A 24,346-nucleotide genomic window follows, 5' to 3' on the forward strand; every position below is an offset into this window, starting at 1 on the left:
ACTGCTTAGGGAAGAAAGGCAAGTCATTTTTATAGCCATATTGATTTAACAATCATAATTTTCTTCTGTGATAGCCAAGGCAGAGTTTGAGCGTAATTGTTCAGGGACTCTGTGTGATTGTTGTATTGGATCGGTCATCTGTCTAAAAAATGAACTGGACAACCTTCAAATGGCAATGACTTCAATTCCTTTGGGATTTGAATTGGCCATAAAACTAACAATAAATTGTCGTGTATGTAGTGATTTCCTGTTGGCAAGTTCCATGTGCTTTACAAATATATCTTAACTTAGATGGAAAAGATCATTATTACCATTCAAAGATTGGGAAACTGTAACACAGAGCCATTTAATGTATTGAGCAAGGTCAGAGAGTATATGAACAGTGAAAATGAGAATATCCCAAAGGTTTCAAGTTTTGTTCTATCTTCGAGGAGACATAATTCCTTGGTAAACATTTATTGCTTTGCCCCAGTGCTCTGAGAATTTCAAGTAGTCTCTTTCAAAATGATGTTTATATCTACAAAGTAAAAACATTGAAATTACTCTATAACATACCAATACCATATTTTTATAGAAGCTACTCTCTAACAACTTCTGGGAACCCAAAAAGTAGTATAAAGGCATAAAGATAATACACTAAGTTCAAACTCTACTTACAGGAAACCCTTCAAATAATCATTCAGTTTCCATTTTACATAATCCCAACTATCTGGTAATCCAAATGTAATAATCCAGGGAAAGTAGTGGTGAAATTGAAAGGGGAAAGTATGCTATTAAAAAACAGGTTTTTTAAGTTTTGCCTACAAAATCCATGCTTAATTCATCTACTTCTCTTCCTTCCCATTGCTACATTTCTGCCTGAACTAATACAATGCCTTTCTAACTGGTCTCCTTCCTTCTACTTTATTTTCCATACCTTCCATTCTCTGCTGGTCAGCCTGATTTTTTTTCTCACCATAGCACATACCCACCTCTATGTCCATCTCCCAGCCACCCCATCTCTTCCACCCTCATCCCCTCCAGCAACCCTCAGTTTGTTTCCTGGGGTTAAGAGTTTCTTACAGTTTGTCTCCCTCCCTGGTTTCATTTTGTTTCATTTTTCCCTTCCTTCCCCTATGTTCTTCTGCCTACTTCTCAAATTCCTCATATCAGTGAGATCATGAGGAAAGGGAAACCCTCTTACACTGTTGGTGGGAATGCAACTGGTGTAGCCATTCTGGACATTCCTCAAAAAGTTGAAATTAGAGCTACCTTATGACCCAGCAATTGCGCTACGGGGTATTTACCCTAAAGATACAAATTTAGTGATCTGAAGGGGCATGTGCACCCAAATGTTCATAGAAGCAATGTTCACAATAGCCAAACTATGGAAGGAGTCTAGGTGTCCATCAACAGATGAATGGATAAAAAAGAAAATGTGGTATATATATATATACAATGGAATGTTATACAGTCATCAAAAATCAAAACTTGCCATTTGCAAGTTTGGAACTAGAGGGTATTATGCTAAGCAAAATAAGTCATTCAGAGAAAGACAATTATCATATGATCTCACTGTATGAACTGTCTTTTAAAAGTATAAAAGTGATTATGTCATCCACATGGTTTAAACACTTCAATGTATTTTTCTTTGCAAGCGGAATAATATTCATCTAACCTACAAGGTCTATTTTGTATGCCATGTCCAATACTTTACCTTCTACTCTTAACCCCAAACCCACTGATCACACAACTTCAATAATCTCTCAGTTCCTCAAACTCAGAAAACCTACTTCTTGTTACAGCCTTCCATCTCTGAAATGACAACTTTCAGAGGCTAGCACCATAAGCAACTTGCCAGGTTTCACTTAAAAAGTTCCTCTTGAAGGTAAAGGATCTGTACTCGAGGAACAACAGAACACTCATGAAAGAAATTGAAGAAGACACAAAAAGATGGAAGACCATTCCATGTTCTTGGATTGGAAGAATAAACATTGTTAAAATGTCTATACTGCCTAGAGAAATCTATACTTTTAATGTCATTCCAATAAAAATTCCACCACTATTTTTCAAAGAATTAGAGCAAATTACCCTAAAATTTGTATGGAATAAGAAGAGATACCGAATTGCTAAGGAAATATTGAAAAAGAAAAACAAAACTGGGGGCATCATGTTACCTGATTTCAAGCTTTACTACAAAGCTGTGACAACATGGTACTGGCATAAAAACAGACACATAGACCAGTGGAAGAGTAGAGAGCCCAGATAGGGACCCTCAACTCTATGGTCAAATAATCTTTGTCAAAGCAGGAAAAAATATATAGTGAGAAAAAGACAGTCTCTTCAATAAATGGTGCTGGGAAAATTGGACAGCTATATGTAGAAGAATGAAACTCGACCATTCTCTTACACTGTACACAAAGATAAACTCAAAATGGATAAAAGACCTCAACGTGAGACAGGAATCCATCAGAATCCTAGAGGACAACATAGGCAGTAACCTCTTTGATATCAGCCACAGCAATTTCTTTCAAGATATGTCTCCAAAGGCAAAGGAAACAGAAGCGAAAATGAACTTTTGGGACTTCATCAAGATCAAAAGCTTCTGCACAGCAAAGGAAACAGTCAACAAAACAAAGAGGCAACCCATGGAATGGGAGTAGATATTTGCAAATGACAGTACAGACAAAAGGCTGATATCCAAGATCTATAAAGAACTTCTCAAACTCAACACGCACAAAACAGATAATCATGTCAAAAAATGGGTAGAAGATATGAACAGACACTTCTCCAATGAAGACGTACAAATGGCTATCAGACACATGAAAAAATGTTCATCATCACTAGCCATCAAGGAGATTCAAATTAAAATCACACTGAGATACTACCTTACACCAGTTAGAATGGCCAGAATTAGCAAGACAGGAAACAATATGTGCTGGAGGGGATGTAGAGAAAGGGGAATAGAAGTGCAAGTTGGTGCAGCCACTTTGGAGAACAGGGTGGAGATTCCTTAAGAAATTAAAAATAGAGCTTCCCCAAGACCCTGCAATTGTACTCCTGGGTATTTACCCCAAAGATACAGATGAAGTGAAAAGAAGGGCCATCTGTACCCAATGTTTATAGCAGCAATGGCCACGGTCACCAAACTGTGGAAAGAACCAAGATGTGCTTCAACAGATGAATGGACAAGGAATATGTGGTCCATATACACTATGGAGTATTATGCCTCCATCAGAAAAAAGGATGAATACCCAACTTTTGTAGCAACATGGACAGGACTGGAAGAGATTATGCTGAGTGAAATAAGTCAAGCAGAGAGAGTCAATTATCATATGGTTTCATTTATTTGTGGAGCATAACAAATAACATGGAGGACAAGGGGAGATGAAGAGAAGGGAGTTGAGGGAAATTGTAAGGGGAGGTGAACTGTGAGAGACTATGGACTCTGAAAAACAATCTGAGGGTTTTGAAGGGGCGGAGGGGTGGGAGGTTTGGGGAGCCAGGTGGTAGGTATTATGGAGGGCACACATTGCATGGAGCACTGGGTGTGGTGCAAAAACAATGAATTCTGTTACGCTGAAAAGAAATAAAAAAGTTAAAAAAAAAAAAAAAAAACGTATTCTCTCATCACAGTTCGAGAGGCTAGAAGTCTGAAATCAAAATATCAACATGGCCATACTTCTTCCAAAGACTCTAAGAAACTGTCCTTGCCCCTTCTAGTTTCTGATGATTGCTAGCAATCTTTGGCATTATTTATCTTGTATACTATCACTCTAATCTCTTTCTCCACCTTCATATGGCTCTCCCCACCTTTGTCCAAATTTCCCTCTTATTTTAAAAATACTAGCCATATTGAAATTAAAGCCCACCAAAGCCAGTGTGATCACATCTTAATTTGGAGATCATATATATATATATTTCTAAATAAGGTCACCTTCATAAGCTCCAGGTTAACATGAAAGGGGGGGGGGCATTATTTAACTCAATATACCATCCATGGACCTATTTATGGTTCCTGAAGGTTGTTTTTCCTGCAGCTTTTCTATAAGTCCATATATAGCTTTCTATGCTAAAACAAAACTGGAATTCTTTGATCATATGCTGAGCCATTTTCTTCACTTGACCTAGAGTTTCTATGTGAGTTCATATAATTTTACATTTGATAAAAGTCATGATTTGTATATTATATATAAATAATCATCAGAACAAGACTCTATAGGAGCAGACAACTTTAAAAGAACTTCAGAATTCAGAAGTTCTTTGGTTAACTGCACTGATTTATTATTAGAGACTGGTCATTTTAGTTTAGACGTATCAGCACTTATTGGGCACTTATTAAATATATGATATGCTCCTCAGCAATTTACAAACAAGGACAAGCAAGATAAAGGGAAGGATGGAAGAGAAGTTAAGGCACATAGATACAATACTGCCTGATGAAAGCTATGAAACCTTTATATGTATCTCCTAAGCATTAAGAAAGCGTGAAGATAAGGTATCAAAAAAGAGTATTTTGTTTGGGAAAGAAAAGCAAGAAAAGTCATTCCAAGGTAAACAAATGGCATACATAAAGTCTCTTATATGCACTAGATAAGAGTACTGTGTACATGCAGAATAGAAGAGTATTAAGAAAAAGGGCATGGTAGGAAATGATGTCTAAAAGTGATAGGGCCACATTGAACCATATTTGTGAACAATAACTTCACAGTCATAACCAATGGTTTATTCCTTAAATAAACTGATAATGCCTATTTTTTGTTTGGTTCCAACTCCTTCATCAAATTAAGTTCATTTTTTTTTTTATAAAAAGTGGTTTTTCTTCATAAACAGGTTGATGACAATCTATTTGCAGAAAAGGTACTGAGTAACGTTATAATAAATTTGATAATATCAAATTCCAACACATTATATTTGATTCTTAATTCAAACTCGAACTAGAAACATTCATGTGTTTATTTGATACCAATGCTGTTTAAATCTATCTTCAATGTTTTAATGCAAGTAAGTAGATCTGAGATATCAATGTTGTAACAAATCTAGCAAGCCTTAGATAATATGGAATTTACATATTTTTAGTGAAGCAAGTATAAAGAGATACCCTATCATTTATATTTTTTAAAATTCTTCTATGACACCATAAGTTTATAATTGTGCTTTAATTATTATAAAACATTTCTCACCTCTTCTAAGTGTTTCACAAAAGAAGCTCCACAGTGCACTCTTATATGAAAAAGCTAAAATATACATACCCCATGAGATTTCTTCTAATAATATTGAGTACAACTATCAGTTGGTAACAAAAATGTTTTGTACAATCAGAACAAAATAATAAATGTGTCCCGTATAACTGTTAGCAAACTAAGAAGGGAAAGAAGAACATGGAGAATCAAAACTTGACTTATCTTTTGTCTTGAGCAACAATATTTCTCCACTTCAAAGAAACAACAACAACCAAAATATTATTAGCTCTTGTTAAAGGCTAGAAAGAGATGGGACTTAATTATCAAATTTAAAACTCTCCATGGATGAAGACCAAATATATTAAAAATGTTTAGCTAGCCAGTTCAAAGGTAGAAATATAAATTACCAATTCTTACTTTAAAATTAAATTATTTTGAAGAAGGGCCTGCAGTGAACAATTTTCCCATAAGCAGGCTTGCTAATCTCTGCTATTCAAAAGACTTGGCCCTTCTCCCACATTGCCCACTCTGGTTTTAATTAACATTGAGTCACTTGCCTTTGTAGCAACTTAGATGGCTGGTTAACGTGCAAGCATGGGAGCTTTCCTTGGTTTTCTCCTAGTTTACAATAAAAATAGGCTTGGAATTATTCCTGAAAAGAGTATGAGCATAAAAAATAAATTTAGCCAGAAGAAACTGGCAGTGAACAATTAATGAGTTCCTCCCAACTCAATACAAAGTAATCATCTTTCTTATAACAGCCCAAGTTCTTCTAAGACACTAAATTACCCAAAAGTCATGAGGATTAGAATTTATCATTCACCTTGGATGAATCTGATGCAACTGTCTCATTGGTGTGATAACATAGAAGCAGGCCCTGAGATTACAATATACCCTAGTGAATACCAAGTCTGAGACAGCTGATTAAAGATAATAAATAGTATCCTTGGGCCCAATGTATTCTTTTGCACCTGTACACCATGCATTAGCAATTATATTTTGAGAAAATTACTTTGCATAATTGTGTTATTTCATTTCAAAACCAGTATTTGATTACTTAAAATTCATCACTACCCTTTGGGTATGCAGCTAGTCATCAGCCAGTTGAAGAGGATTATTCAATACCAATCAATTTTACACAATTTTTACCTTTCTCTAAGTAGTAATATGGCTTTTTTAATGAAAAATAAAATATTATTGCTTCCAGTAAATAAATTTGGAATGAGACAACAAATGAAAACAAAAAATATTTATATAGTCAGGCACCCAGAGTTTTGTTTGTGAAACAAAGAACATGAATATTAATAATTTTGTGAATTTCTTAGTCTAAAAACTTGAAAATGTTTTCCGTTTCAGTATATTCTTGTAAAACATACCATCAAAGTTTTTTTTTTAGTAAATAATTATTTTCTGCTAGCTTAAATAGAAGAAAATACAACAAAATTTACTTCTACTCTAGAAACACGATGAAAATCAAAACTTAAAAGCTCATTTTCAGATGTCTTTTTGTAATAAAAATTTTGCCCTCAAATAATATATTATATTCAACTAAAAATAAATTATGAAGAATTAAGAATACTAAGTATGTTTGTAAGTTTGTCAGTCCCTTAACTATCATAATTGGTTCATCAGCTAGATATATAACAGCTTTAGTAAGTCTTGGTTCTAAGAATCATCTTTCACTGTCTATAGAATCTGTAAAATCAAGAACCTTCATCTTCCACCTATTCCAAAGAATTCTATTACTATGCACAGTTGGTTTAGATTAGATGTGATTTTAGGTGTGTATGCTCCTACCCATTCTCTTCCCAATTTTGATTCTGATAACAGCAAACTACTGCACCTTTTTTTAGATGTAGTTACCAGATACATCCTGATTCCCTCACTGAGCCCTTGTATAGACTCTCTTAGAACAAAATTCTGCCCCTCATTCATAAGCTACATAACCATTGCCAAAACATATAACCTCCTTGAGCCTTAGTTTCTTCTTCTATAAAATAGGGATAACAATAATGCATCACTTAGGCGGTGACAATGATGAACAAATAATATAGTAGATATGAAATATATAGAATGGTATCTGGCACTCAATAGCTATTTTAATTATTATTATATATTGGATGCTACACATGCATACTAATTATTATTAAATGTCATATGCTACACATACACACATGAATACTAACATTTGTATATATTTAGCATGTTTGTGTATGTGTGTGTGTGTATATATGTATAGAGACAGACTTCCCAGCTCTGACTTATAGAAGATTATGATATAAACAAAAGGGGCAACTAGATTAGGGAAAATATTACAGAGTCAAATATTTCAAATATTACTGGCCTATAAAAACCAGATTAATAACAGTGATAATGTGTTATAATTTACCTCTGAGTTTTTTCTTTTTCATCTTCTGATTGTTAAATTCTCAGATCTGTAGTTTATGTAAAATCCACTTCAACTGTCTTGACTTTGAATTCTCCTCCAGAATTTTGCCTGTCATAGGAAAACCCTTTCCAAATAGCTTGTGCATAAATAATCATATACAAACATCCTTATGCTTTAGAAAAGTAGGTCTATACGTGAATAGTTGGCATTGATGGCTCTGGTTACTTACAAAAGCATTTTTTTTATATGCTTCAAAGAAGTTTTGGTGATATTTTCTTGTAATTAACTTTCCAAGTGGGGAGTTGGCATCTTTGTGATTAACAAATTCATCACATTGACATCTTACTGTTCTTTACTCATAACAGACTTATTCTTGCCCCAGAGTCTTTCTATGCCAAGAACATTTTTCTCAGATTCTCACCCTCTTTCATTATTTAACGGAATATTACGTTTTCAGTATGGCCTTCCTTTGTCACTTTATCTGAAATATTAAGGTCACTTCTATACTCCCTGGTGATCACCCTTACAATATTTGTACTATTAGCACTTATCACTGACACACTAAATATTCATTCACTCATTCATTTATTCATTCTGTCTGTCTGTCCATCTACTTATCATCTTATTTTTTTCTATATTCCCTCATTAGAAGGTACAGATTTTGTCTATTTTGTTTATCACTCCATTGGTACTGCCAAAAACAATCCCTGGCTAGACTGTCCCTAACTCAACTAGATAGCATAAATTTGTATTAGCCTTGGCTTCTTTAGCAAATCAGTTTACAGCAAGATGCTATGTTATGATATATGGAAGCTTGCTTCAAATGTCTATAGCCCATTACTTAAAATCACTACTATTTCCAAAATCATTGAACTAATTGAATCCCTAAAGGTATAACAACAGTATATTACAATTTTATTTTTCAGAGACTAAATAATTTCATGTACAAGTGAAATACATGCTCATGTGATAACAGACAGCGTAAAAATAACCATCTATCAAGGTTGGGTTTTCCACCCAACTATTTCTTGGACAAATAGTTTTCCACAGTTACATTTGTCCAAGAATGCATGATTCTAGTAACCTAGAAACTGCCCTTGACAAAATCTTCAATGTAAAAATCAAGGCGATCCAGAAAGCCAGATCATGACTCTGAAGTTTAAGTACGGTAAACTCATTTTCTAATGAATGAGCAATCAGTCCTTTCTCTACTGTCATTAACACCGAATCTACTGTCATTAACACTGAAAAATTTTATATACCTGTCATTTAAAAAAATGAATAATCAACTCAGTTTAACCCAAACTGTGGCAGCAGAATGGGTTGAGTGAGGGAGTGTACAGTAGAAAAGCAATTAAACTGAAAATTCCATATCATACAGGCCAAAGAAATAATCTCTTTGCCAAATGTCTCCTTTTTAAACTAGTTTTTTTAATTTTATTTAAAATCAGACATTGGGAAACATATTTTGTTGAAATTACAGCTCTCATAAAGACAAATCTGAAAAACCCAGGTTCTCTCCAAGTAGAGAAAATAGCTCTATGCAATTTTCTTAAAATGTCCCAACCCAGTCCTTTAAGGCAATCAGAATCACAACTCTAAGTTACCTCAATTTTGATTTTTAAATTCCTACAATATAGAAGAGCATAGCACTTTGGAAGTCAACCATACAATTTTGGCATTGCTATCAGATTCTCCGATCAAGTTTTTTTTTTTAAGACTTCTTTTCATAAATTTGTGAAATGGAGATTTAATTATAGAAAGCCACAATGTTAAAGACTAGAATAAGTACAACATTTTTTACTGCTACAACAAGGCAAGACAAAGTTGATCTGAAAAAAACATGTATTTAATAATACACTAGCTAGAGAAACTGATATTAAAATGCAAATTAAATTCTTATGTTTAGAACAATGAAAAGGGTATCTGGGAATGCAGGAGCATTCCAGTGGCTAACAAACAACAAGCCTAAGTTATGATAGGAAATTTGAAGAGACCAAAAAAAAAAAAATTCTGATGGCAAATTTATTTTCTGGTGACTTTGAATTCAACTATGGCAAATTAAAGTCTCTTTTCCCAGTCTTTTTCTGTTTATTTTTCAAGAAACCTAGGAAAAGTTATTAAATTTTTAATTAAATCAATTTCTGTATTTTCATATGCAAGTTTCCCTTCCTTTAATATGCTAAAAACAGTGGCATTTTTATTTTAATGCATCAAAATTAATAATATATCTTCAGTAAAGATTTTAGTAATTTCTCAATATCAGACAATGAATATTTCTTATACTAGTACTGCAACTATGTGGAACACCAAAATGAGATTTTCTGGGGACACAATGGAATACTATGCAGCCATCAAAAGAAATGAAATCTTGCCATTTGCGACAACATGGATGGAACTAGAGGGTATCATGCTTAGCGAAATAAGTCAAGTAGAGAAAGACAACTATCATATGATCTTCCTGATATGAGGAAGTGGTGATGCAACATGGGGGCTTAAGTGGGTAGGAGAAGAATAAATGAAACAAGATGGGATTGGGAGGGAGACAAACCATAAGTGACTCTTAATCTCACAAAACAAACTGAGGGTTGGTGGGGGGAGGGGGTTTGGGAGAAGAGGGTGGGATTATGGACATTGGGGAGGGTATGTGCTTTGGTGAGTGCTGTGAAGTGTGTAAACCTGGTGATTCACAGACCTGTTTCCCTGGGGATAAAAATATATGTTTATAAAAAATTAAAAATTAAAAAAAAAAAGAAAAGAAAAAAAAAGTCAAGTTTTTAGGCAGCAGACAGTAGTTCCAGTACATAACAGATGAGAGGTCAAAGCAAGCACAGATTGGGAACCAGTTATGGATAATAGCTGAGAAAAGTGGTCAAAATATAATCTTAGTTAAAAAGTTCAGCACAGGGGCACCTGGGTGGCTCAGTGGATTAAGCCTCTGCCTTCGGCTCAGGTCATGATCCCAGGGTCCTGGGATCCAGTCCTGCATCCGGCTCTTTGCTCGGCAGGGAGCCTGCTCCCCCCCCCACCCTGCATGCCTCTCTACCTACTTGTGATCTCTTTCTGTCAAATAAATAAATAAAATCTTTTAAAAATAAAAAAAAATAGGTCAGCACAGTATGGGAAACACCAGTATATGATCAGAGTTGTATATGATCAAAATACATGATCATATATCAAAATATATGATCCAAAAAGAATACCATTACAAAGACTGGGCAAAGTAATAATATAGAAGGAAGGTGGGAAATAAGACATGGGTTACCTGGCTGAGAAATAATAATGCAGAGAATTTCTATTTAATTAGCTATTGTCTTCCAGGTGTTAATATAAACCCAGTTGCAGAATTCCCAGAAATTGGCTGTTGAAACAGTCAACCCTTCAGGACAAGACTGTATCATAATCTTCTATTTAGCCCTCAGGGCATACTTAGCATAGTGCCTACCCTATAGGTAGTGCTCTGTAAATGCCTGTCGAGTAAGTGACACAAACCACGGACTTGATGTCAGAGTCTATCTTTTACAGCAGTGCATTATTCACAGCCCCAAGCACTATGCTTGTCACAGCTCAGTGATTATTTGCTAAAGGAATGACAGTGACAGCAGTCTACAAATACTGTTATGAGATTAATTCTGCAAGGTTTTCAGGGTGTCAATCTGTCCCTAGCTTGCTCTGAAATTATTTATAAGCTTTGTAAACCCAACCTACTCTGATGGGGAGTTTTCAATTCTTAGTTTCCTTCTGTTGAAAATCTGGTTGTCAAAATACATTTAATTCTCCCTGACTCTTTAACACTTATGGTTTCTTAGTTGTGCTGTTTATTAAATAATGAAATTTAGAGTATTTTTTCCAATAAACTATATTTTCTAATTCTCCTAAAATTACCTTATACTTAGATTTTGTATTCTAAAATTATATTGATTGCAAATGATTACTTGGATTGGAAAATAATACCACTGAGAAAATTAAGCCCAGAGCCATGTTCAAATGCCTAAGCCCTATGGTCAATATTGGAACAGTGCCGCAAAGCTCAGGTTGAGTCCTATAAATACTCAATCATCACTTTAGCCATTATTCTCCACTCTTCATCCTAGCATCTATTTAGCATATGTATTGTTTCCTGCAGATGGCCTAAGGTAGATAATATGAATGAAGAGGAAAAACTCATTCTTAATAAAGGAAAAAAATTAAATGGATGTCCTATTGATGTTGGAGCAATGACGTCATTTTAGTAAATGCAACACCCACACCGGATGTGTTAAAAGCATATATGTTTGGTTTCTACTGTATTCACAATCTATTGATAGATCTTGGAATGGAAAGCTCAGATTAGCAAAAATAATCCAATTTTTTCCTTCTAAATAGGTAAATAATGCTATAGGTGTTTACAATAAATAAATTTCTAATTTATTATAATTATTATTATGACATGATATATGATGATATATAATATATGATATAATGATAATTATTTCTTATCATTAAGAAACTAATAAAAAGATATTTGCAAATGAATTATTTGATAAAGTGTTAGTATCCAAAAATATATAAAGAACTTATAAAACTTAACACCCCCAAAAATGAATAATCCAATTTAAAAAATGGGTGGAACACACAAACATTTTTCCAAAGAAAACATACAGATGGCCAAAAGACACATGCAAAGATGTTCATCATCACTTATCATCAGGGAAATGCAAATCAAAACCACAAAAAGCTATCACCTCACACCTGTCAGAATGGCTAAAATCAACAACAGGAGAAACAAGAGGAGTTGCGGTAAGGTTGTGGAGAGAAAGGAACCTTCTTGCACTCTTGGTAGCAATGTAAACTGGTACAGAAACTGTGGAAAACAGTATGGAGTTTGCTCAAAACATTAAAAATAGAACTACCTTATGATCCAGTAATCCCGCTACCAGGTACTTGTCCAAAGAATACAAAAATCCAAATTCAAAAGGACATGAGTATCCCTATGTTTAAGCAATATCGCTTATAATAGCCAAGATTTGGAAGCTGCCCAAGTATCCATCAATTGATAAGTTGATACAGCAGTGTATTACACACATATGCACACACACACACACACACACACACACAGGAATATTATTCAGCCATTAAAAAAGAATGAAATCATTTGCAACAACATGGATGGAGCTAGAGAGTACAGTGCTAAGCAAAATATTCAGAGAAAGACAAAAATCCCATATAATTTCATTCACATGTGGAATTTAGGAAATAAAACAAACAAAGGGAAAAAATAAGACAGAAAGAGAGAAGCAAAACAAGAAACAGACCCTTAACTACAGAGAACAAACTGATGGTTACCAGAGGGAAGGAGGGTGGAGGAATGGGTGAAACAGGTGATGAGGATTAGGAGGAAATTTGTGGTACTGGATGATGTACGGAAGTGCTGGATCACTAAATTGTACTACTGAAACTAATATAACACTGTATGCTAACTAATTGGAATTGAAATATATACTTCAAAAATAACTGATAAACATTGAAAAAGTTATTTTACAAAATTTTGTCAAATTTATTTTACATTCTTTACAACAACAGATTTTGCTGAAGACTCACTAAAGCACCTTTCTCTTTCAAATATTATTCTCATATTCCAATATTCAACACAAATGTATGATTATATCCTGCCAAAGTCTCTAATTAAGATGCTCAACATCATTACATTTCCATTATCCTCTAATTCTTTGTATAATTCTGATTTTTCCCTGTGTCAAGAACTATGAGAATCTGGACAGTGAGAAAGCAAGGCAAGCTTACTGCACGTTAAGTCAGCTTGTGTGTGCCATGAGCCTCCTCTGTGATCCTGCACAAGCACAGCTTGGTGAGTTTTGGACAACCACTTGTCAAGCAATACTTTCAATGTGCAACGAAATACAGCTGAGCCACTTTGTACTATGAAAACGAATGATTCACTAGCAAATAAACCCAGAAAAATTTTTTTAAAAACCCTCTGGCAATGTACTGTAAGTGGCTCATGTAGGTAAGACAGTACAACATATCATACTGATTTTAATTATGTAGGACAGACTGAAAAGAAACAAAAGGTAATTTCCTTTCAACCTTCATAACAAATAGCAATGCTTTGGAAACAAAAGGTTCTGGTAAAGTGATCGGTTAAGATACGCTCCAGTTTGGCGGGGTCTGTTCTAGGGTGTATGATTTAAATATTCTCTCTTTCTCTTTTTGTATGTGTGTCTCTCTCTGTCTACCTTTCTCTGTCTCCCTCTCTCATAATATACAGCCAGTTTGTGGTTGAAGTGCTAGGCAAAGACATGGGGGTTTGGAAGAAATAATATAGTGTTTCTGGGTATAGTCCATTGGAATTCTGTCTGTTCCCCTAAAATTTCATACATTGAAATCCTAGCCCACAAGGACCAGTACAGAATTGACTGTATTTAGAGCTAACCAAGTTAAAGAGATAATCAAATTAAAAAAGGTCATTAGGGTGGGATCTAATCCAATATGACTGACATATCCTTGTAGAAAGAGGAAAGTTTGACACAGACATGTAAGGAAAATAACGTGATAAAACAGAAAGAGGAAATCTATCTACAAGCCAAAGAGAGAGTTCTGCAATAAATTCTTCCTTCGTGTCCCTCAGAAGAAACCAATCCTACCGACATCTTGATTTCAGATTTTTAGCTTCCAGAATTATGAGAAAATAAATTTCTGACGTTTAAACCATCCAGTTTGTAGTACCTTTTTATCACATTCCCTGCCAACTAATACTCTGGGTTGTTACAAGATTACTTCTTTATCCATTGACAGTAAGGCTCTACATTTTTTCCACTGAGATGGCCTCAGATTAGAGGTCAAGGTACTAGTTTCTGATGATGAAAGCCCTTTATATTCTGATGCCTACACTGAGCTGTTGCAGGCAATTTTGTGAGTGGCCTTCTGAGTATTAGTTGTACCTTCATTCTGGTTTAATACCCCTTTTAGAAAAATCTGGAAATTTAAACATGCTGATAACGAAAAAGGAACAGATAATCCACATAGTTGACAAAATCCAAGCAAATCTTGTACCTCTAGGGAAATAATCAGGAATGGTTCCTGTGGCAGATTAAAAGTGGCTGCAAATTCTTGACTCCCCCTACCACCCAGAGGTGGAGATATTTTCTCTATTCACTGAAGTTCGTTGTACATGTAGAGTATAATAAAAGTGACCTTATGACAGTTCCAGCATAATCTTTATCAGAATTGGTGGCTTCTGCTATCTCTCTCTTGGAAGGCAGTCACCGTGTGGGTTACCCAAGAGACTGCCACGCTGTCAGCAGCTGCCCTAGCCTCACAGAGTGAGCCAGTGACTCACATGGAAAACCATGAAGTTACAAATCATGTGAGAAAAGCCTCTTTGGCCCTTCTAACCAGCACAGGCATCATCTAAGCCAAGGAAGTGAGAGACCACAGCCAACTATAAGAACTAAGGCCATACTCACAGGACTCCAAGTAAGCAATCCCAGCTAGTGCACAGCTGTTTTAGCTATCCCAAGTGAAGCCCCTCCAACTTTGAGGCAGAGATGAACCACTCTCATGTTTCTGACACTCGGACTTGGGAGTAAAATACAATGATTGTTGTTTTAGGGTGCTAAATTTTGGGGTAATTTGTTATGCAGAAGTATATAACTGGAGCAGTTTTAAGTAAGTTATTGAGACTTGATGGAGAAATATTCATAAATATGGATTTTATGTCATGTATCCTAAAGAATATAAATAGTCTGGGATGGAAAAACAAAATCTTTGCAAAGTCCAACAAATGTTGACAAATTATGAACTCTGAATAAGTGTGAATTTTTATTTTACCCAGTTTCACTCTTGAGTCTTACAGTATTAAATATAACTTTCTTCCAGTAGCACACTATTCTTCTAGAAGCAATCCAATTCTTCTTTCAACTTGGAAACTTCTACAAAGGAAAGTTCATTAGTGGTTCCTTTTGGTCATGAACACAGCCCTTTGGCAGTAGAGAGCAACTTAGATATTAGCTAACTCAACTTCCTTATTTTTCACAGTAAAAATAAAGGTTCAGAGACTTCAATGACTTATGCAATGTCCAAGAACCAATATTTGACTTGGGCAAGTTCTCAGATCTCCTGATATCCAAAGCAGATCACTCACTCTGCAGTACGATTGTTAATGGGATTCCTAAATTATTAATGAGGATCTTTCCAGTAACTTCCATATTTTAAAATTCCAACAAATTCAGCATCAGGATCTACCAAGATATTCACCTTTGCATAATAGTGTCTTATTGATATATATGTATAACACATGTGTACATTTTTATGTGCATGTATAGATTTCAAAGGCAAGCATGCTTATCACTCTAATAATATGGAAATTGACTTTGCACATACTGTATAAGTGTTATGAGGTAGGAAACAAACCACAGAGTATTTCTGAAAAGATTCTGATTTTATGGAGATTAGTACATTATTAATATAATAAAACCCAGCTGTATCAGGCATTATAGGATAGGGAAGAAATGCTCTAACCATTTAAACCCAATCTGTTGAGGCAGTCAGCCGCATGCAACCAGAAATGATGTGCTCCTCTGTGTGACACTGCCTGGAGCTCTGTCGTTGTGTACCTTACTATGATGGGAGCCAGTGGGGACCTCTGTGCAGACATACTGAAATTACTTCCACATTACAGTGAACACAAAAGAACAAAAACCTTATTAAACACAGATTAAGTTGATTATTATATAAATCCCTCCTTGGAAAATGAGCCTAATCCTCTGTCCCCAAATATTAAACCTCACATTGATATTACAGTAAAGATGAAGAAGATATCCTTTTCTTTATCTTGGCTCACCTCTGTCACTTTAATGAGGCAAACATGTAATAGCTGTGGCTGGTACTTGTGAAGAGGAGAGGCATCCAGCTAGATCTGGAGTCAGATTCCTCTATCTGGTTAGCTATATTGTCTTTCCCGCAAAATCTTTTCAGACTGATCTTCACTCAAAAGGCCTTCAGTGCAAGCTAATCTGGGGTTTCATGTTGCAGGGGTCTTGGATGGCAAACATTATGTTTGCATTCTTCAGTAATTATATTTGACTGAAAACACATTTGTAACTGGCTCTGAACTCCAAGTAGGAACTCCCCAGGGCCAGAGTCAACACCTCAGTAAGGCCACTCAGTTTAAATTGGGATAGAGGGCAGCTTGGATTTATATACATCTGTTTGTGGGGGTTTTTTTTCAATTAAATATGTATTTTTCATGGATGCAACAGAATCTTTTTTTCATCTGTTTTCAGTGAGGTTATGTGGTTGTACTCTCATTTGATGCTTTTAATTTTTCTGCCAGAGCTTTATATGAATATTTTGTATAAACTCTCTAGTGAAACAGGACTAACTCAAACCTGCATCAATTCTCAGAGAAAGTTTAAAATGGGAAAAGTATAATTTTAATAACAATGAGCCACTGCCTCCATCCCTTAGGGAAAAAATAGTTTTTGATTATTATTTTCTATAATTAGAGGAGAGGAAATAGGACAGAGAATTTATAAATAAAGGCTAGAAATCCAAGGCACTCTTAGAATTTCACTCAGCTCATTTTCCTATTGTCAGCTGCTTCCTTAGTACCAAGCATTTTCTCCTTCTGATTTTTCCCCATAAATTGCAATTGGTAAAACACAATAGGGAAGCCTGGACAGATGAGGCCAATTTTCCCCTTATCCAAATTTATACTCCGTGTTCTAACAGTTGGGCCCATACAAACTCATCAAACAAACATAGCCTTCAAACCTTCTATTTATTTATTTTTCAGACACAGAATAGAAAGCAGCTTGCTAGAAACCAGTTACAGATACTAAAATCAACAAATGTCAGAGCAGGACTAAATCTCAAATGGTGTTGTGTCTTCATAAATAAACAAGTATAGACATTGTAGAAGTCACTTTTACAGAAGTCCTCTTAATTTTATGTCAGATGATCCCCTCTGTTTTGGCACTTGTTTGGGACAAAGCTGACTTAGGTAAAAAAAAAAAAAAAACCTGCAGGCATTTCGCCAAAAGAATCAGGTGTCTTTTGGTTTACAAAGAATGTAGGGATTTTCTTAACCATCTCAGACTAACCTCTGCATAGTATTACTTTACATCTCCCAGTCTCTGAGTTTCTATGTTTCTAGACAAATTACATTAAAAAAAAAAAAAGTAGGCAATAGCAGGGCCTCAGAGAGGTATGCCCAGTGATGCTGCACAGAGAGTAGAGGTGTATTTACTCAATCAAAAATCCATTTCTTCTGACCCTTCCAGAGAGTTATCCTGAGATGATTGCTCTGCCACTTCTGCATCTATAATTGGCCTTGCCCAAATACTTGCCTTCTTCTCAGCTATTCTCAATCTACAAAAATATTAACAGCCATCAAGGACGATCTTAAATACAACCTTTCTTTTTAATTATAAAAGCCAGAAATCCTTTTCCCCCCTGAATTATCATATTCTTAAAACAGAAGTACTTAAAATAAAAAGTTTAAGAACATAAAATCTAAGAGCTAAAACTCAATAAATTTGAATGTATAAAGATATAAAACTTCTCTTTGGAAAATTTATCACAACACATGACAAAGTGGCAAGTGGTACTGTTCATTTTCTTAAATTAAGAGTTTGTAAAAATTACCAAGCAACTTGAAAAATGCAATATAAAACCATGAAAAGATATGAAAAAGTAATTTATAAGAAAGGCAGTAAATGTGGCAAATAAAATATAAATATATAGTTAAGTTCACTTATAAAAAATATAACTCGAAATGACTTGTTTTCACTTGCTCTATTAGTCAAAATTTAAAAGTTGATAATATATACTCTTCTTCCCCATTAAGGAATATGTAGGGTGGCTAAAAGCAGAGACCTTGGGGCCAGACTGCCTGAGTTCATACTCTAGCCTCCTTATTTACTAGTCAAATGCCCTTAGTTAGCTAAATGATTTAGCTACTTCATCATGCCTCAGTTCCATATCTACACAATGTGGGTGGGTGATATAGTATCTAACTCTTGAATCAGTGTGAGGACTAAATGAGTTAATACATATTAAATATTGTCAATAGTAAGTGCCTGGCACAGAGCATTGTGGACAGTTAGCTATTGTTTTTCATTTTGGGGGACAAAACTGGTACAACATATATACACAACAATTTAGTAACATTCATCCAAATTTTAAATGCCAACACCTTTTTGCTCTAGAACCTAAACTTAGAAAACCTTACCATGTAGATCTGATGGAAAAACAGTAATGAGATATATGTGTAAGAACAAGGACTATAGCTTTTTTACTGCACAACCTAAATCTACTATAGAGCAAATAAATGGGAAAATCTTTCATTAATAGGAGATTGTTTACATAAGAAACTTTTATATAATGGAATATTATGCAGAATGATGCTTTCTTTTTTTTAAATTGTATTTATTTATATGACAGAGAGGCAGGCAGAGAGAGAGGGGGAAGCAGGCTCCCCGCTGAGCAGAGAGCCCGATGTGGGGCTCCATCCTAGGATCATGACCTGAGCCAAAGGCAGGGGCTTAACCCATGGAGCCACCCAGGTGCCCCTGGAATGATGCTTTCAAAAATGTAATAGAACTATTCATAATATATGGAAAGAATTCTAAGAAGTATTATTAAATGAGATAGTCCATGAATAGGACAGAATGTTTGCATCCTCACTTTTTGTGTAAATAAAAGAACACATGCATACATAATGGTGCCTATTTTTATCTGGAAGAATAAGCAAAAATTGATCATGGTTACTCTTGTACACAACCACTAAGAAGGAGAGGGGGATTTTTTTCACGATTTTACAGCTTTCTTAAGTCAATTTTAAAGTCAGAAATGTAAAAAAAAAAATCAGAAATGTTTGATACTTTTATTTTAAAATCACTAAAGAGTATCTGACAGAAAGGATTACAGACTGCTTTTCTTTTATTCTCTATAGTTTTCTGTATCTTAAAAAAACATAAAAAAGTCCACCAAAAAAACTAAATTTCTCTTTCCATAGGACACAAAAAAATGTGTTCTATGGGAGTATCTCATTTATTATTCTCTCTTAGAAACACAATCCAATCATTTCAGTTTAAATTTTTACACAAATATATGATGTGATATTATGTGCAAAAAACAGTATCCTAAATTACAGGTACACCCTGATTACAACTAAAAGTAATACTCATGTTACGAAATACCAGAAAATATAGGCAAAGTCAAAATTACTATATCACAGTAGTCTTATTTTCGTTAATAATTTTAATGACAAAAAATGAAAATAAAAGAATGAAAAAGGAGTTATGATATGCCTAAATTTAAACCTATCTCAATTAGAAATCCAATGAAAAGAATGAGACTGTTCCAATGATCACAAAAAGTTGGAATTAGAGATTATTTGGAGACAGATGGGTCACATATCAACCTCAGACTTCATGAAATTTAATTCAAACACTTGTGGGCCCTTTGAATTATCTCTTTAGAATTCTTATGTTTTATGAAAGAGACTTTTAAAATGTTTAGTCTCTATTCACCAAGTGGACTTTAAGTCACTACTATACTTCTTGGCATTGTTGGAATCTGCATGTTCACTTCTCCCACTGGCCCACAAGCTTAGAAAAATGTAGCACGGAGTTATTGAAAGCATGGACTTTGGAGACATATTCACATTTGAAACCTGGTTCCTTTATTTTTTAGAAGTAATGTGACCATGAACAAGTTTTTTAAGCTGTATTAGCCTTTCAGCCTCCTATATAAAGAAAAATATTAAACCTTTCTCAGAAGGTTTTCAGAGAAATAAATGGAATACACTTATTTTTTTTAAAAAATCAGCTCAAGCAATATGTGCCCTCCTTAATACCCACCACGTGGCATGGAGCACTGGGTGTGGTGCAAAAACAATGAATACTGTTACACTGAAAAGAAATAAAAATAAAATAAAATAAAATAAAATAAAATCAGCCCAAAATAAAGTACATACTCAAAATTCTTCAAAACCTTCTACCTTTAAAAATATTGATATTGATATTGTATCAAATTGCTACTCAGACTATTAAATATGATAGGTATTTAATTCATGTTCTCCAAATGACAGAACTAGGGGAATCTAGAGAATTTGTATTTCTTCTATATTCAAGAAATAGAGTAAAACTATCTGAAATCAAAAGAAAGCCATAAAGTAATTCTTTAAAAAAAAATTCCAAAAACTGTTTGACAATTTGATAAACTGACTGAAGTTGGATAAGAAAGAAGAAAGATACACTTTTGCAAACTTAAAAAGAGAAATCCAGAAACTATAGCCCAGTCGAATAGCAGTCAATGAGTCTGCTGCTCATTTCCAAGTTTTACTATGAACTATGAGTAAGTTTTTGTGTGTGTTTTTTTTTTTAAGCCATTGATGATAAGCCTGTACTACTGTTGATGTTAGAATCCCTAGACTCTGACAAAAGCAATGCTGAAGTGTGGAAGGTTAAGAATTTGTTTGCAAGTGGGGGAGGTAAAAAATTTATTGGCAAAGTGTCAAGGATAAGGGGCATTACATTTTCAGCAGTAATTGTCTCACCTCCTCGGTTCATTGACACTGAAGTGAATGGGTATATGGAGGGGGAGTTGTTGAACATAGTAGCTGTCATCCATGTTGCATGCTTTTCCTTTATTTTTTCAAAAAAAATTGCAGCTTTTGGTATTTTATTGTAAAAAAGAAAGTTTAAAAAAAACAACTAATGAACATATACAAAAATCTGCATTTGATTGTATTCTGTTTGAAGGACAGAAACAAGACCCTTCAGTAAATAGATTTCTTCAACTGAAAATACCAATACACAGATATCATTTAAATGAACATTAATTCCTGCTTTCCAGGCCAACAAAAGGTAAACAGTTGTCAATTAGAATGAATTAAAAAATAGTTTAAATGTTCTTGAAACCAGAACTTTGAGTTGTTCCAAAAAAGAAATTTGATAAAGCGTTCAAAATTCCAGACTGAATAGCAAGATGCCAAGTTGCTATATTAACGATCACACTCTTAATCTTTTTAAGAATCAAGTTAGACATGAAAGCTTTCACGTCTCACCAAGGTAGGTGCTATAGTGACTGCTCTTTTTGGAATTTCACCTGCTCTCTGCTCTGGGAGACCAGCATGCATAAGCTCTTTTAATTTATCATTAATTATCGATGTTAAACATTGGGCTATAACTTGAAAATCATCTGTTTTAGAACTATCAGTTTCAGAAAGAAGAAAGCATGCCTCAGAGAGGTTAACCCTGTACAGTTATCAGTGATTTGTCCAGGACAAACACCAGGATCAACTTTCTCCCAGTCTTATGTCACATCTCCACCACATTATTGTATCTAATGCATTCCGACAGTGTTTTTTCAGTGTTTCTATGATCCAAAATGCAGTTTGGAAAACAGGTATATTTGATTCCATGCAACAACCTCTAAAGCTATAAATGATGAATAAATTAAAGGCTGCCATTAATTCTTTCCTTCATGAATTTTGGGTACATAAGTCCACATTTTTCATGAGACAAGTTTATCAGGAATCATCTGACTACATAAGGATGACTAAGGCAGCTTCTGCCTCCAAACCTAAAAGACTTTCTCTATAAATTTGAACAGGGACACAGAGGCAGCTAGATTTCACCTAAAGTCATCAAATGCTGGTTTCAAGGAGAAAACTCTACAGGAATCATTAAAAACAAAAAAGAGGAAATTTTAGTCAATATTGAATGATTTGTTTTTACAAAACAAGAATCAAGGAAAGAAAGTATCAAATGCATTATTATGTCTTCCTTTTGAATGTCACTAATTCGTCAAGTTGCTGCTAGCTACTATGTGGTAATGAGTCTGATATTGGGCTATGAGATAAAATTGGAAAGGTCAAAAGAACACTTAGAAAAGTACCATCTGGTCAAACTGCAACAATGAGAATTTTTCAGTGTAAGTATCAAACAGAAAAGAACTCGGAAGAAGAGGACATGCAGATATAGAACACCAGGACTGATTACAGAAAATTTGGATTTACCCCATTGCTTTCACACAATATTAGTCCACCTTTGGAGATCTAAATTTTGAAAAATAAATCAATATTTGACAGAATACAATTTGTATTACTAAACTAGCACATCAATATACAGAATTTAGCTCTCAAAATCTAGCTCTCAAAATTTAAATAATGCAAGAAAACTTTTAAAGTAACAACAAGTACGCCTTGGGTTTTTTGACCCAATCCTTATACCAATAACTCCTTTTCATATAATAAACATATCTTTTTTTTTTTCTTTCCTTTTCTTCTCTCTCTTTTTTTTTTTAATCATTGAATAGCCTGATTTTTTTCAGAGCAACATCTGGCATCTGAGAGATCACTGTTGATTTTTCCTAGAACTTCTTCTTTCTCTAAGGTTAGAAGATCATGGTATATTAAGAAAAAAATACTCATGATTTAAGAGTATGTACTTGGCATTCCTAAAAAGAAAAGAGTAGAAACATCCAAACTTCAGGACTCTGACTTTCAGAAATTATAGTCCAAGAACACATGTGACATATAAGTAAATTCAAAGAGGTGTCATGTTGTTTAGATAGTAGAGAATGTTAAATATATGTGTTCCTTAATTTCTCTCAATTTAAATTTCCTCAACTATAAATGAGATTAGATTATATAAATGTTAAATTCTCTGACAAATCTAGTATCCATTGGTTTTAAGGTTATGTATTGCCAGTTTCATATCAAATCAGTTTAAACCCATGATAGTTCTTTCTGTAATATTAGACACATCCTAATGGGAACCAATTTTTCATTGGGATATTTTCTCTTTTAAAGTTTTTATTCTAAAGCTCATTTTTAAGGTTTCTTTTGGGTGCGCTCTGGCCCTGGTAATGAATGATTAAAGCAGCTACACATTTTTCCATTGGAAGTTTAAGTACACCCTCAGTTGAAGACTTTCAAAGGAGTCTATGTTGGAGAAAGTTTGTTGAAGTAGTTCTTAGAATTTGATTGATTAAGGGATGTTCAGTCAAGGCTAAAATAATCAGGACATTTCAAAACCAGAGGGAAAAATGGCAAAACTCTAATGATTATAAATAATCAGACTGAGTTGTCAAGATGAGGCAGAGAAAATATGTCACGATGAATGTGCATACTGTCATCTCTTACATCCTGGCTTGGACGACGGCAGGTAGCAAAGAGACCCTGGCCAACATCAGGTGTTGCTGTCAGCAACTGTCACCTGGCTATTTGGAATTGTGAGGCAAAATCTCAGGCTTCAGTTGATACATACTCAAGCTCATGTCAAGTCTGACCCTCTTGTACCCCCTTGGTGTCTACTGCAATTCTGCCACCTTTTCAGTCTCTTGAACTGAAAGAGATACCTTCACTCTTTTATCTCATCACTAGGTGAAATGGAAGTTAAAAGAGCCTTTCCAAGATGAGTAAAATAAGTTCTCTTGCTTCATCTGAGGCAAGGTTGAATGTTGTTTTTGTTTTGTTTTGTTTTTAAATGCAATTGAATAGGAAGCATTAAGGAACTAACGAAAACCTCATAAACAGAAATTGACATTACAAACTACTGATCCTAAATTATACTCATAGAATTTTTATTATACCAAGTCCTGACATCAATTTCTTTTTATTCCTTTACAAAAGATCTTTTTTGTTGTTGTTATTATGTTCAGTTAGCCAACATATAGTACATCATTAGTTTTTGATGTAGTGTTCAATGACTCATTAGTTGTGTGTAACACTCAGTGCTCATCACAACACATGCCTCCTTAATACCCATCACCCACTTACCACATC

The sequence above is a fragment of the Mustela nivalis genome (assembly GCF_964662115.1).
Source record: "Mustela nivalis genome assembly, chromosome: 3".
Classification (NCBI taxonomy): domain Eukaryota; kingdom Metazoa; phylum Chordata; class Mammalia; order Carnivora; family Mustelidae; genus Mustela; species Mustela nivalis.